Genomic DNA, 14,213 nt, shown 5'->3' with positions numbered 1-14,213 from the left:
AACATTTAAAAATGCCTTTAAAATAACAGCCAGGATAGCAGAAGTTAATTCACACTCTGATTATATCAGCTAATAGACACACTGGAGCAATTAACCACATAATTGCCCTGGTGTGGACAAAGACCCGAGCTCACTCCTAGGGCTCTACTGTATAGTCCACAGGGTCCACATGGGAAGGGTGGTCAGACGGAGGACTTGTATTTGCAGCTGTACCCACAAGCAGGTTCAGAAAAAGGTCCCTGTCCCCGGAAGCAAAGTAACAGTGAAGATAATATCTGAGGCAGGCCTCCATCCCAATGCACCTGACCATTACCTGTAGCTACCTGTGACTACCTGGCAGGTATGACCTGGCACTACCTGGCAGAATGACTGGAGATTCTTTGCATTTGCTTGTATGCAGGCTGCAAATTCAGTCACTGAAAACCTTTGTCTCTGAAGGAGTAGCAAGCAGGCTATGCCACTCAAAAACATGCCACTTTGGCATAAGGATTATTTTTGATCTAAGGCAGTTGAGTCAAAACAGGTACAAGTAAAGCTCTCTGGCCATGGCTGGGTGGCTCAGTTGGTTGGAGCATCATCCCGTGTACCAAAAGGTTGAAGGTTCAATTCCTAGTCAGGGCACATACCTAGGTTGCAGATTTGATCCCTGGTTGGGGAGTGTGGTGGGGGGCAACCAACCAATGTTTCTCTCTCACACTGTTTCTCTCCTCCCTCAAAAAAAATGAATTAAAAAAATGTCCTTGGATGAGGATTGTGGGGCGGGGGCGGGGGGAGGAAGAAGAAAGACTCTTTGCCCTCCCCCTATTTGTCTAAAAGCAGGACATAAATTTGTAAAGGTGTCTCCCCTCTCATCTCTGCCATATCCCACCTCCCTAACAAAAGTTAATCATTGAAGACAACTCTAGACACTTCTCAGCATGGAACTGGCACTAGAGGAATCTACATGACAACCTTACTAACTAGCCCTTATCTTTCATTAACTTCCCCAAATAGCCACCTTCCCACAATTTGCTGCCCTAGAAACTCAGTGCTTTTCTTTTGTCTTGTCACTTCTCTAGCATTGTATTGTTCTTTTGTTAAGTAGCTATGTAAGCCCAACTTCCAATGGCCCCTTTGATTTACTCAGCACTAGGTACTCCCATGTGTATGCTCAATGAACATGTTAATGAACTTCTTCTCTTGCTAATCTGGTTTTTGTCAGTCTATTTCACAGAACCTCAACCAATAAATCTAAGATGGGGAGAGGGAGAAAGAATTTTTTCCTCCCCTATACCTCAAAGGCAACTTACCTTGGGACCTGTCTAAAAAGATTCACATCTTTTTAGGACCCAGCCCCACTCCATGCTTTGGAATCAGTCTGGACTTGAATCCCACCTCTGCCACCTGGACAGTGGTCAGCTCACTTCTCAGAGCCTCAGCTTCCTCCTCCATAAAAAGGGAACTCAATCATTCTTTCATGCAGTCAGTGAATGTTTACCGAGCACCTACCCTGAGCCAGGCCCTGTCAGAGGTCCCCGGTGCACCAGCCAGCCAGAAAACCCTTCCTGAAGAAGCACATGTCCTAGCTGGCTGACAGGTGGGAACACTGTCAGAAAGCAGTGTGTATAGAATGGGAGGAGATAATTCATGTTTGGGCACAAATGAAGTAAGGGAGGGAGAGCTGAGTGTAATTTTGAACAAGGTGCTTGGGGAAGGCCCCACTGAGAAGGGGCATTTGGAGTAAAGGCCTGAAAAAGGTCAGGGAGCAAGCTACATGACCATCTAGGTGAAGAGCATCCAGGCAGAGGGAATAGATAGGCACAGGCAGGAGGGTGCCTGGAGTGCTCAGGAAAGCAAGGAGGCCAGTGCCCCTGGAGCAGAATGCGCAGGGACAGGGTAGGAGATTAAGTCAGAGAGTTAACAGGGCTAATAAGATCCCATTCAAGGGGCTAACCCATTCATTCAACCAGTATTTACTAAGAGCTTAATATACATCAGACAGGAAGGATGTTGTAAGGATGAAATCTAGTAAAGCGAGGGCAGTTCCTGACGCCTAGTAAGCTGTTGGCACTGCAGAGAGGTGGACACCTGTATCCTGGGCAGGTGGAGGTAGGCACTGTTCAGGGCAGTCTGCATGCTGCCTCTGCTTTCTCCCCCTCAGGGATGATGCTGGTTTCAGAACCATTAGAACCAAAGGTGTAAGCTGCTCTTTGACGAAGTGCCCAAGTGGCTAGGGTCATTTCTTTCCAGATGTTGGTCCTGGAACAGAAGGTCTATGTCACAGCAAGAGCAGTGCTGTCCAGTAGGCTCTCAGAGGATGATAGCTGCGTGGAGATGGGCACAGAAACTGGTACCTGTGGAGGGAACAGAGGGGAGGGAAGAGCAAAAAGAAGGTGCTCCTGCTCAGGGGAGCCACCCGGTGCAGCCCTGGCTAAAATTGGTCACTTTTGGTAAAGTATGTGTGTGCACAGTCCCTTCCCTCCTAATCTGTAGCCCACCCGTAATACTGCAATTATTGGGTTGGTTAAAAAGTCCATATGGTTTTTTCCATAAAGTAAAAGACAGGTTTTTCATTTTCATCAATAACTTTATTAAATTGGATATTTTGAGTAGGTTGGGTATCTTCCACATGGCATAACATTGATTATTCTCAATCAATGTCTCCATTTAATCACTATCAACTTCAACTGGTCTACCTGACTGTGGAGCACCATCCAGTAAGAAATCTCCAGCACAAAACTTTGCAAACAACTTTTGACATGTTTGATCAGTCACAGCACCTTCTCCATACACTGCACATACTTTTTTTGTGTTTCGGTTGCGTTTTTACCTTTCTTGAAATACAAAAGCATAATATGCCAAAAATGTTGCATATTTTCTTCCATCTTCAATATTAAAATCACTATACAAAAATTCACCAATTTTGATAAGTTTTTTAAAAATGCACACTGATATGACAGCTGTCACAATAGAATCTAACAAAATTGTTTAGAAGGAAGTTAAAGACAACTATGTGCTACTAGAGCTATCTTATGGAAAAAAACAAATGAACTGTTTGGCCAACACAATATTTAGTTTTTTCCCTTGTTACCACCCAGGCTGGGCACCCTTTGCATTTATTAACCAGGTAAGCCACTGAGGGTGCTCAACGCTCTACTTTCCCCTCCTCCAGCCAAGCCCACATCCCACCTACACACACACACACACACACACACACACACTCCTGTACCTGCATAAAAATTTCTGGAAGACACACAAAAGTAATAAATGTGGCCATCTAAAGGGACAGAGAGAATACAATGGACAAGAAAAGGATTTATGCTTTTTCGTAAATATCTTTTTACATTACTTTGATTTTTGAACTATGTAATACAATATAGCATCTATTAAAATTCAATTAAGAAAGCGTATCAAAAATGCAAGCAAGTGACTTTGACATTCTCACTTTGAACTGCTCTATAACTCCTGAGGTGTAAGACACATCCCATTTCTTCCCATTTCTAAATCAAGTCGAACCCGCATTAGTTAATATAGATAATATAATAAGATCAATATTATTCAGTCTTCTCCTCTCCATTTGTCTTACAAGCATCCAAGGGTTTGGTCCAAATTATTAGAAAGGATTCAGCCTTCAATTAGTGTGTTCATCGTCCTCAGAGTCACTGCTTGTGATTATAGAGCACAGTTTAAATCCCAGGTTTGCCTCTCACTGCTTGTGTGACCTTTTAGGGCAATAAACCTCTCTCCTCCTCAGTGTCCTCATCTGTAAGTGGGGGTAATAACAAGACCTACGACTTAGTATATTCAATACAGTGAGACCAGTGCCTGGCACTAGTGAACGATTAATCAACATTTGCCACTGTCATTGTCACCATCATGCCCAATGCCCCTGTCAACAACTACCCTTGGGGATGGGTGGCAGATGCCCCTCAAGGGTCCTCTCCACTGACACAGGCTTGTTCCAGGTGCCATGAAACAACACTCCCAAGGCTGCAGGCCTGAGTCCCCATGGAGCCACTCCCACCTAAGACCTGTCACCTTGGAGGGTCCTTTGCAAGAGGACTCACCCACATCGTCATCACCTCAGAACCTCAACACCTTCTTACCCAGTCCCAGTGGCCAAAATACCCCTCCCAGTACCAATCCCTGTCAATTCTTCCTCCCAGGTGAGCCAGCCAAATGCCCCTTCTGAAAGGCTCAGACGCCCCACCTTCTCACCACCAAACCAGACTCTCCTGCAGGGCCCGCTGTTATCCAGTCTCAGGCCTCCTCACACCTGGGAGCAGGACCCAGGCCTCTGTATTTTGGGCCAGCACTCTGCATCTGCAGCAAAGTCCTCTGAAAAGGGGGGAAGCTATGAGCAAAAAAGAAAAAAGACATCAATTAATTTCGCAACAAATCACACAGCTGCCTAAAAACACCTTTGAATCAGCTCTAATTTTGTTAAAGTGAATCCATCGTCAGTGTTGGCACTTTAGCTACAATCAGACGATTATGACCAAGCCTCACCTCTGATTGCAGCCTCCACCATCAGCCTGCAAGGCCAGCAGTAGGGTACAGCCCTCTTAACCCTCAGGAAACATTCTGTCCACCAAATCTTGTCCAGAACTCTGAAACTAGTGCATCACATTTTATGCAAATTTGCATCATGTGACTTGGAAATTGGGCGACTTACAGGTATTGCTAAAGACTTGCGTATGCTCAGATTTTGCAATAACACAGATCTTGCTTTACATTCCTCCCTCTGGGAAGCTCAGTCTTGAATAATGCATAGCTGCAGGAACAAACCTCTCACATAAATCTGATAAAAGCTGATCTGCTTCAGGCAAGAAAGAGGTGGGGGTGGGGGGACCCACCACTTAACACTGCTTCCCCCCTCTGCGCCCTCCCCATTTCTCCAACAGGTACCTGTGGACCCTGTGTTGCCTGGGTATTCATTTAGCTTTTTAGCTACAATCTCTTGAATCAATGGCTCTACTGAGACCAGCACAGTGATCCCCTTGATACAAATCTGATGAGCACTTACTGTGTGCCCATACTGTAATGTAGGCACAGCATCCTCATGGAGTTTACACTCTGGCCCAGCCCTCCCAGCAGCCTGAGAAGCCACAATTATTATCGTTTCTGTTATAAGATGTGGAAACAGGCTCAGCCTTACATCACACAGGTTGTGCAGAAGCCACACTTAAATGCAGGTGGTCTGATTCCCAAACAATCATTCATCTGCTGGTTGAGGAGGAGGATGTTTGGGAATTGCAGATCCTAGCAAGATACCATCTCGTTCCAACTACAAGTCTGCTGGGGCGTCATTGACTGGATCATGTGTGAGGAGCACTGGAGGAGGCGATGCCTGCATCACGCCACTGCCCTCACTGAAGGCAGGTGGGGAGGTATTGGATGAGCACCCTGTTGCTCCCTCTCCTCCCAGAAATATATGTATATTAGAGTTCTGATAACAGAAGTCTACATAGGTAGCCTGCCACAGAGAAGATGCTTGAGGAGGGGTCTATAAGCCAAGGCTGGAAAAGGGCAAAGGGCTCACCTAGTTCAACATTCAGGCAGGAGAAGGTATCTGTTGTCTTCGGAGACCCAGAGACGGAAGGGGGACCTGGGGCAGAGACTAGGATGGAAGATGAGGCTGGAGACCACTGCTTTTAGGGCACTTGGCCAGATTCCCCCATTTCCAGCAGGCTGGACCCCAGATAAAAAGAAATAGGGCTGCTCCTTCCCACATGCATTGGCATCCTTAGGATACAGAAGGGCCATCCCCACGTGGGTGTTTTCAGCACCACCCTCCCCCCATGGGTTAAGCCTCTTATTCATAACAGCGTGGAATTTTCTCTCTCTGAAAAGTCTAGATTCTATGATTACATTTCACTTTGCCTCTGTAAAACCAACCCAAAGTCTTCCTTGTTCTTCTCACTTTGAAACCTGCTTGTTTTTAGAGCCCCTAACGTGCGTCTGTGGAGTAAGGAACAGGACGAGCTGCATGAGGTTATCTCTAGGTCCACTTGCCTGATCAGCAGCAGTGACTTGGACTTACCTACTTTTACAGGAAACTTTGGCCTCAAGAGTCCTATTTTTCTACCAGAAGTACTTAAGGGATTACCGAGAGGGCACTCACCTGTACTCAGAAATACACCTGAGCCCACTGGGCATAGCGGCTGCCTTGCCAGGAAACCAACGTCCCTACCATCCCACGCCTCCAAATGCCCTGCTGTGTGCTCTGTGGTAGGGAGGGAGAAGTGGGTGAGGAAAAATAATAGACTTTTTAAATTCACTGTTACAGAGGATTTACATCAGAGCTACTTTGGCCCACAGTGTTCCAGAATGGAGCAGCCCTTTCTGTTTTGACTTACAGCCATCTCCAGCCCTAAGATGAGACGAGCCACACAAGCCACCAAAAAAGACCTGATGGCCAGGGTTCTCGGTTGCCCAACACAGGCTCCTCTCTAACTAGTTAGGGTAACAAAGTCATTTGTCAGGTGGCATTCACCAAGTCTTCAGAAGAATCAGAGTCAAGTTTGGAGGGAGTCCCCCAAACCAGGAACAGTCCCCAAATTATACTGCAAAAATATTAAAACAAAGATCCTGTGGCTACCGTGCATGCCACCAGGCTGTCCCCAAGGCACTCCTGCCAGAACCTTCCTCCCACTGTCCTGAGACCTTGGTCTGCACCCTGGCTGCACCCCTGGCTTCCATCTTGGGCAGGCAGGGCTACTGAGGTGTACAATTTCCTGAAGGTATTCCAAAAAAACCACAGAGCATGACAAGTGTCTGCTATGTCATTGTACTAACATGTTTATCTTTATCCCTGGTAGTGGCTGTTTCAGGGTCTTCTGGTGAAACTCTCTAGAGACTATTATCCACCACCACTGTTAGACCAGTAGAAGGGGCTGCAATAAAGGGTCTGGTGGTCCCCCAGGATTCTATGGCTAAGGGGTTGGCATCAGGTGGCTCCCCTTTCCAGATCCTTTGTGCTCACCAGGGCCATGTGGAGACATGCCCAGCAGGACAGAATCTCCTCCTTTCAGGACTGCTGCCACCGAGTTTGCAGTGGGACCCTATACAAGGGCTTGACTCTCGCTGGGGATGGCAAGGACAGGGTCTCCACCACAGCAGTCTGGTGATGCAACTTAAGTGTTCCTCCTGCCTGCACAGCTCCAAGTCTGATGGCAGCTGTCTGGAAATTCTGTGACCTATTGAATCGTTTTTATTCCTTTTCTACTTAAGATTACTGGAGTGGCTTTTGTGGTTTGCAATAAGGAGCCCCAACCGATGCACCTAGGTTCCTTGGCTTACAGCTAGTCTCCAGAGCACACACTGCCCTTGCTCAGGCAAAGTGGCTTCACCTTAGTGCCCGATCCTCTCAGGGCACTGCCCAGGGCAGCCCCAGGGGTCTGAGAACCAGCCACCATCTCATTCATTCACCCAGCCACAGCGTATTGAGAGCCTACTACACATCAGTACCATACAGTCCACTGGAAAGTATCATCACAGGGGAATGTGGGATCCATAGATAGAGGAGTAGTAAGAATAGCGGCAACAACATCTGCCCGCATTCATTCATAGCGGATGTTTCTCTAAGCACTTTAATTCATTTAATTTCCACAATAACACTATGGAATAGATAATATTATTGCCATTTTAAAGATGAGAAAATTGAGGTACAGACAGGTTAAGTCACTTACCCAAAGTCATATTATGGCTTTAAGTGGCAGGCCAGGACTTGAAGCCCAGAGGCCTACCCTAAGTTCAGTCCACCATTTCTCTAAGGTTATTGAGGGGCATCTAACAAAGCACTTAACCTAGTCAAGGGGACACAGGAGGAAGGGAAGTTTCCCTGGTTGGCTACCTCAAGGCCTAAAAGATTAGTAGGAGACAGTGAGATGAAGAGAAAGGTGAAGACTGTTCTTGGCAGAAGGGTTAAGAATAGCTTAGGGAAAGGCTTGGAGATGAGAGAAAGTTTAAAGCCAGCCCAACTCGTTTTCCTGAGCTACTCCAAATATGACCGTACATGGAGGGTGTAAAAGGATGGAGAACAGAAGGAAGTATCATTTGTCTGCTTACTATGTACCATGCATGCATTGTATTAGTTAGAATTAACAATACTAGCTGCTGTGACAAAACAACAATAAAATATTAAAGGTTTACACAATAAACTTTAATTTCTTGTTCATGGAGTTCATCGTGGAGACTCCTGTCAGCCACATGGCCACGACCTCTGTGGTTACTCAGGGAGCTGAGCTCCTCCTACCTTGTTACTCCACCATCTTCTAGGGCAGGGGTAGCAAACTTTTCTATCAAGGGTCAGACAGTGAACATTTTTGACTTTGTGGCCCAAATAGTCTCTGTCATAATTATTTAGTTCTGCCATTATAGTACAAATGTGCAGCAAAAGAGAACACATAAATGCATGGATGTGGCTGTATCCCAATAAAACCTTACTTACAAAAAACAAGCAGCAGGTGAAATCTAGTTCAAAGGCCACAGGTGGCCCAGCCCTGTTTTAGGTATCAGAGCCTATCCCCAGGGAGAAAAGGAAAGGAATTTCGGTGAATGTCAGCTGTCTCTGCCAAATACACTTCACATGCATCCCCTCACTCCCACTCTGTCCTCTCCCAGCCCCAGCCAACGAAGTCTCTCTGCAGTCTGGGGAGGGGTCCTTTTCTCCCTACTCTTGTTTCAAGACATTGCATGATACCTCAAATCCCCTGCAGCCTCTAAGTTCTTAAAGGGGAGAAAGATCTAGTTCTTTCTCCCTTTCTGTTATATCTCTCCTCTGAGACAACAGGTGACTGTTTCGATGAGAAGGAAAAGTGGGGTGGGGGAGGGGTGATTAGAGGAAAGAGAAAAAACAAAAAAGATAAAGTAACACAATCACACACAGTTTAACAACAGGAATACATTCTGAGAAATATGTTGTAATTTCATAGCTGCAAGAACATTGCAGAGTGTGCTTAAACACATTTAGGTGACACAGCCTACTGCACAGCTAGGCTAAAGGTATACCACGTCATATATGTGGTCCATCATTGACTGAAACGATTCAACGCATGGCTGTGAATAAAAATATAATGCTGCCTCACACACAAAAGTAGATGGGGGTTGGAACCGACCAGACTAAGGTCACGGGAGCCCACTTGGGATCAGGCCATTCCTCTCTGCGGGCAGGGGCAGTCCAGATTCCTGGCTTAGGTAGGGTGGTCAGGGAAGGCATCTCCAAGGAAGTGAAATCTGAGCTGAAACCTGTAGGATAAAGGCACCAGCTGGGAAACCAACCAGGGAGAAGTTATTCCAGGCAGAGGGAATAGCAAGTGCAAAGGCTCTGAGGGACATTCAGAGAAAGCAAGAAGGCCAGTGTGGCCGAGCATTGTAAGGGAGGTGGATGAGCCATGCACACGGGGCCACGGTGGCGACAGGAGTGCGGATGTTGGTGTAAGTCCTTGGGCGGGGGGAGCAGGAGAATGGCTTGATCTGATTGCTCACTCTGGCCGCCGTGTGGAGAACACACTCTCAGGGGACGCAAGAGTAGCAGCCAGGAGGGATTAGGAGCTGTTGCAGCCTGTCTGGGAAATGATGGTGGCTCAGACCAGAGAGCTGATGGAGGAACTGGAACCTGGTGCTTGTATGATGCATATTTCAGAGGTGCTCCTGGTCAGACTCACTGGTATTGGGCAAGGAAATAAAAGAAGCAATCTGGATAACAACTTGTTTTTGCCTTGAGCATTGCTGAGTGCCATCTTGGGTCATTCTGTTATCTCTTTACTCAAAAACTTGAACATCTTGAACATCTACTGTGTGCCAGGCTCTGGGCTAGGCCCTGGGGAGTTACAGAGATCAAGAACATAGGGTTGATGTCCCCAAGAAGCCACCTTAAGTGAGTGATCTTTGCTTCCCATGACACACACACCCCTGAAGTTGCAGAGAGGGACAATAAAAAGGGGCAATGTGTTCCCCCAAATGAAAAATCCTTTCACTGAGTCAGCAAATATTTACTGGGCCCTTATTATGTTCCAAGCAAAGTTCAACAGTGAACAAGGCAGAAGAGGTCCCTGTCATCATGAAGCTTGTATGAAGCAGACAGAAAATAAACATGTTTTAAACGTGTGCTGTGTTAGAAAGGTTGTGAGTGCTAAGAAACTGAAACAAGGGAAGAGGGAGGAGTGCTAGAGCTGCAGAGTGAACAGTGGGTTCTGAGAAGTGACGCTGGAGCACAGACTCGAAAGAAGAGTGAGCCCTGCAGAGGACAGGAGGAGAGCTCCAAACAGGAGAAGCTGGAGCCTCAGAGACCCCAAGGGGGAGCACCCTGCAGCACGGAGGCGGGGGGCTAGACCCAGTGTTGCAGGCAGAGAGCAGATGAGAGTAACAGGGCCCACAGTCATCAGTAGGGCCTGTGCACCATGATGAGGACTTTGCATTTCACCCAGAGTGAAATGTGCACTCATCAGAGTCCAACTTGCTGAGGTCCACTTCCTTTAGCTACTTGCCTGCCCTCTCTTACACATCCATCAGCCCCCTTGGGTCTCAGGAAAGGCCAGGCACAGCCACCCACTGTCATGGGCTTTCCTGGCTCAACCAGTTTGGCTGTGATCTCTCTAGGGCTGGCAGTATGATTTACAAGTCCCTCCCCGGGACTGTGTATTTGGGGGCATCTGTTCCATTTTTATTGCTTCTGGCCAGGGCTTCAGTACTCCTTCACAGATCAGATCACTGCCTCCTGTCCCCACTAATTCCAACAGCTGGTTACCATTCACCAATCCCCTGCTCTAATTGCCAAGGGAAGAATTATAAACAAATGTGTACAAGCAAACAGATGCTGTCATTTAAAAAATCGATCCATCTAGCAAAAATGCCCCACTTAGGACTGAAGTGGCATACTGCAAAGCATGTGTCTTAGTGGCATTTTTAATGAAATCAGAAAAACAATAGAGGAGATCATTAATAAATTCCAAAGGAGCAAATGGCCAAGGACAGGAGAGGAGCGGGAGGGTGGGGAGGGTGTGGGCTCACTTTGAGGCTCCAACATCCAGAACCCAGAGCCATAGAAAAGACTCAGGGCTCCATCATTGCTCCAGATATGCTTCTCCTTTCTGCTTCTTCCCACCTTCCTCTGCCTCTTCAAACTGTTAGGACATCAAGTCATTATTATTTTGTGAGGCTCAGAAGCAGGTGGCGATTCTCACTTGGAGGTCTCTAAAAACCACAATGCAGGCTAAGATCCATCCTCTTTGCTGTCCTGGGTGGACAGCCAGACCACCTCCCAGCCTTCCTTGGGGCCAGGTTTGTACTGAGAGGCCACTGGAGCCAGAACAGAAGTGACCATTGTCAGGGCTGGCCCATAAACTCTCCCACATGAGACCCACCACCATCTTTCCCCATCTGTGGACTAAAGGAAAAAGGATTCTGAGGCTCCTGCAGAGGGTGGAGCCTCAGCAGGAAGCAGTATGGGTCCCTGACTGACTTTGAGGAGCTGAGCTTCCTAATCTTCTGCACTGGAATGCATTGGAGAGAGAGAAACAAACTTATTCTGCCAGGACAAATTTGGGGGCAGTTTATTATGGTAGGGATCCTACTCTGACAAACACACAAGTCCCAGAATTCATTCATTCATTGAGCTCATAATAAAAATAATAATATCTAATTATCTCCTTCAGACATCACAACAATCTGGTCTAATGAAAAGCATTTCAGATGGAGAAAACTGAGGTTCAGAAAGGTTACATAACCTGATGATGATAATAGTAACAGCTATCATTTACTGAACTTTTTTTTTTTAATGTTTATTGATTTTACAGAGAGAGGAAGGGAGCAAGAGAAACATCAGTTGGTTGCCTCCTGAGGAATCCCCAACCAGGGATCAAACCCACATCCTGGGTATATGCCCTGACTGGGAATCGAACCCTCAACCTTTTGGTGTAAGGGACGACAATCCAACCAACTGAGCCACACTGGCAAGGGCTATTTACTGAACATTTAGTATGTGCCAAGCAGTGTCCTAAATGCCTCAAACACAGTATCTTTTATTCCTCATTAAAATCCCCATAGGTACTGTTATTATTTCTATTTTACAGAAGAGGAAACTGAGGCTTAGAGAGATTAATCAACTTGCTCAAGAAAAGGAGACAGAAAAGAAGAAAGGAGGGAAGGAGGGAGGGAGGGTGAGAAGTTGGGAGGGAGGAATAAGTGAAAGAAGTAGGCTTCAAACTAATAAATGAACACTGCCTATTTTTTCAATCCCAAGAAGGAATCTCGAATAATAAGCTAATTGCATTGCCTCTTAAAATACCAGCTTACCTCTAATCAGGCCAACCCTAGAGAACTGGAGAGCAACACACACATACCATAGAGGTTAAAACCATTACATCAAAATAAAACATATGGCCATTCAATATCTGCATTTATTACATTTAACTGGAAGAGACACAGTCAAGTAAATGAATCTTTTAGCAGTTTCCAATATGCAAATCACTGTGCCAAGACCCAGTTACTCACTAATCAGCACATGCCTGGCTTTTGGGGCATTGACTTGAAGTGACACACCATCCTGTCCCTCTTCCATGTTGGATGGTCTCTCATTTTGAGTCAGTTATCACTTGTTTGGCCTTTAAATAACACCCCATGAACAGAAAGATTTGGAAGCTCCCTCTCACCAGCTTTATACTTTTGATTAGTGTCTGGGGAACATTACAAGCAAAGGCGTGCTATTTAGCTCTAAAATCAAAGAGAAAATTCAGATCTTTCCGTGTAATTTCTGACTAATCAGCTTGAATGAAGAGATTTTGGTGACTGTTGTTTAAACCATGGGACATATAAGGAACGAATGGTAATTACAGAGGTTTACGCGCTGGCCAATTCCAATAAAGGCCAGAGTTCCCATGCAATGAACAAGTTGAGAACACAGTGGCAGTCATGTCCCCAAATGTCAGTCATTTGAGTCCTTGCCTTGAGGAGTTTCTCATGTCTGAGTTTCACCTAGCAAATTAATCAACTACTTTTCTTTGAAACAACTCACTTCTTATTAGTAAACTTTGCATCATTACGTAAATAAAAATCCCGTATCACTCACCCTATTTAAAAGGTGTTATTAGTCAGGAAAGGTTAGGCAACGCAGCAGTAACAGTTGATCCCAGGTGTTCAACACAACAAATGCTACATGTGCAACGTGGGCTGGCAGAGGGCACCAGTCAGTGACAGTCTCAGGCAGAGGGAGGCAATTCTGGCTCAGAGCAGGAAATAAACAACTGGAGAGTGGCTTGTGCTCTTTTAAATCTTCCACACACATCCACTGGCCAAGAACAGTCACATGGCCCAACATGGAGTGCACATGCATTCTGGTAAGCAGTAAATGTCTCTACTGCAGAGGGTAACTGCCCAAGTAATAAAACAACAAAATATGATTAAATTTTACTTCAAAGCCTGTGCTGTAAGAAAGCTCTGAGCCAGAACAGTAAAAAAAGGAAATTAGCAAATGTTATAAATGTGTTAAAGACATTTATAGCACCAACATGAGACTGTCTCCTGGACTCCAACAAAAGGACTCAGAAGGCAGTAATTCTCACAATGTGATTTAATGTTATCAATGTGCCCCTGTATCAATTGAAATCATCTTCAAGAAAAACCAAACCTTGAAAAGAGTTTCTTCAAAGCAAAACAGAAACCAGACAAGGCTGGAAGGTGTTTTAAGTACCATGAGAATCCTCAGTGCACAACAACATTACTGATGTGACAGATGATATTTTCCAAAGATGATGATGCCAATGTATCCCATCTCATTAGCTCACACAATGTGACAATTGACAGACCTTTACCAACAGTAGTCTGTGTTCTCTCCCCTTGATTCTGAGTGGACCTGTGATTACAGCAGAAGTGAAATCCATGACTTCTGGAGCTACATTTTTAAAAGGTGATACACACCAGGAGCAAAGAGCACACCTAGTGGCCAGGTCTTAGTTTCCAACACCAGTCTCCAATAACAGGAACCAGAGCTCCTTGGAGAAGTGGCTGATTCCAGTCTGAGGCAGGAAATAAATATGAGTCTGGAGTTTCTTCTAGTGGCAAAAGGTAAGGATGTATACACACACACACACACACACACACACACACACACACACACGATGCGGGAAGGAAAGGAAAGGAACATGGAGCCAAACTGAAAGAGTTCCCAGTGATCAAAGCTGGATCAATTCAAACAACAAAATATATAACATACCATTGGATTATAATCCAAAGTA

General features: G+C 45.7%; 1 pseudogene; it reads left to right on the top strand.

Annotated features, from left to right (window-relative positions):
* Positions 1–14,213, top strand: part of LOC129076766 (40S ribosomal protein SA-like) — a 45,611-nt pseudogene that overhangs the window by 30,133 nt on the left and 1,265 nt on the right.

This window comes from Pteronotus mesoamericanus, unplaced genomic scaffold (genome assembly GCF_021234165.1).
Source record: "Pteronotus mesoamericanus isolate MK-2021 breed Mesoamerican mustached bat unplaced genomic scaffold, CSHL_Meso_final contig_64, whole genome shotgun sequence".
NCBI lineage: Eukaryota > Metazoa > Chordata > Mammalia > Chiroptera > Mormoopidae > Pteronotus > Pteronotus mesoamericanus.
This window is presented reverse-complemented; position numbering and strand designations above follow the sequence as displayed.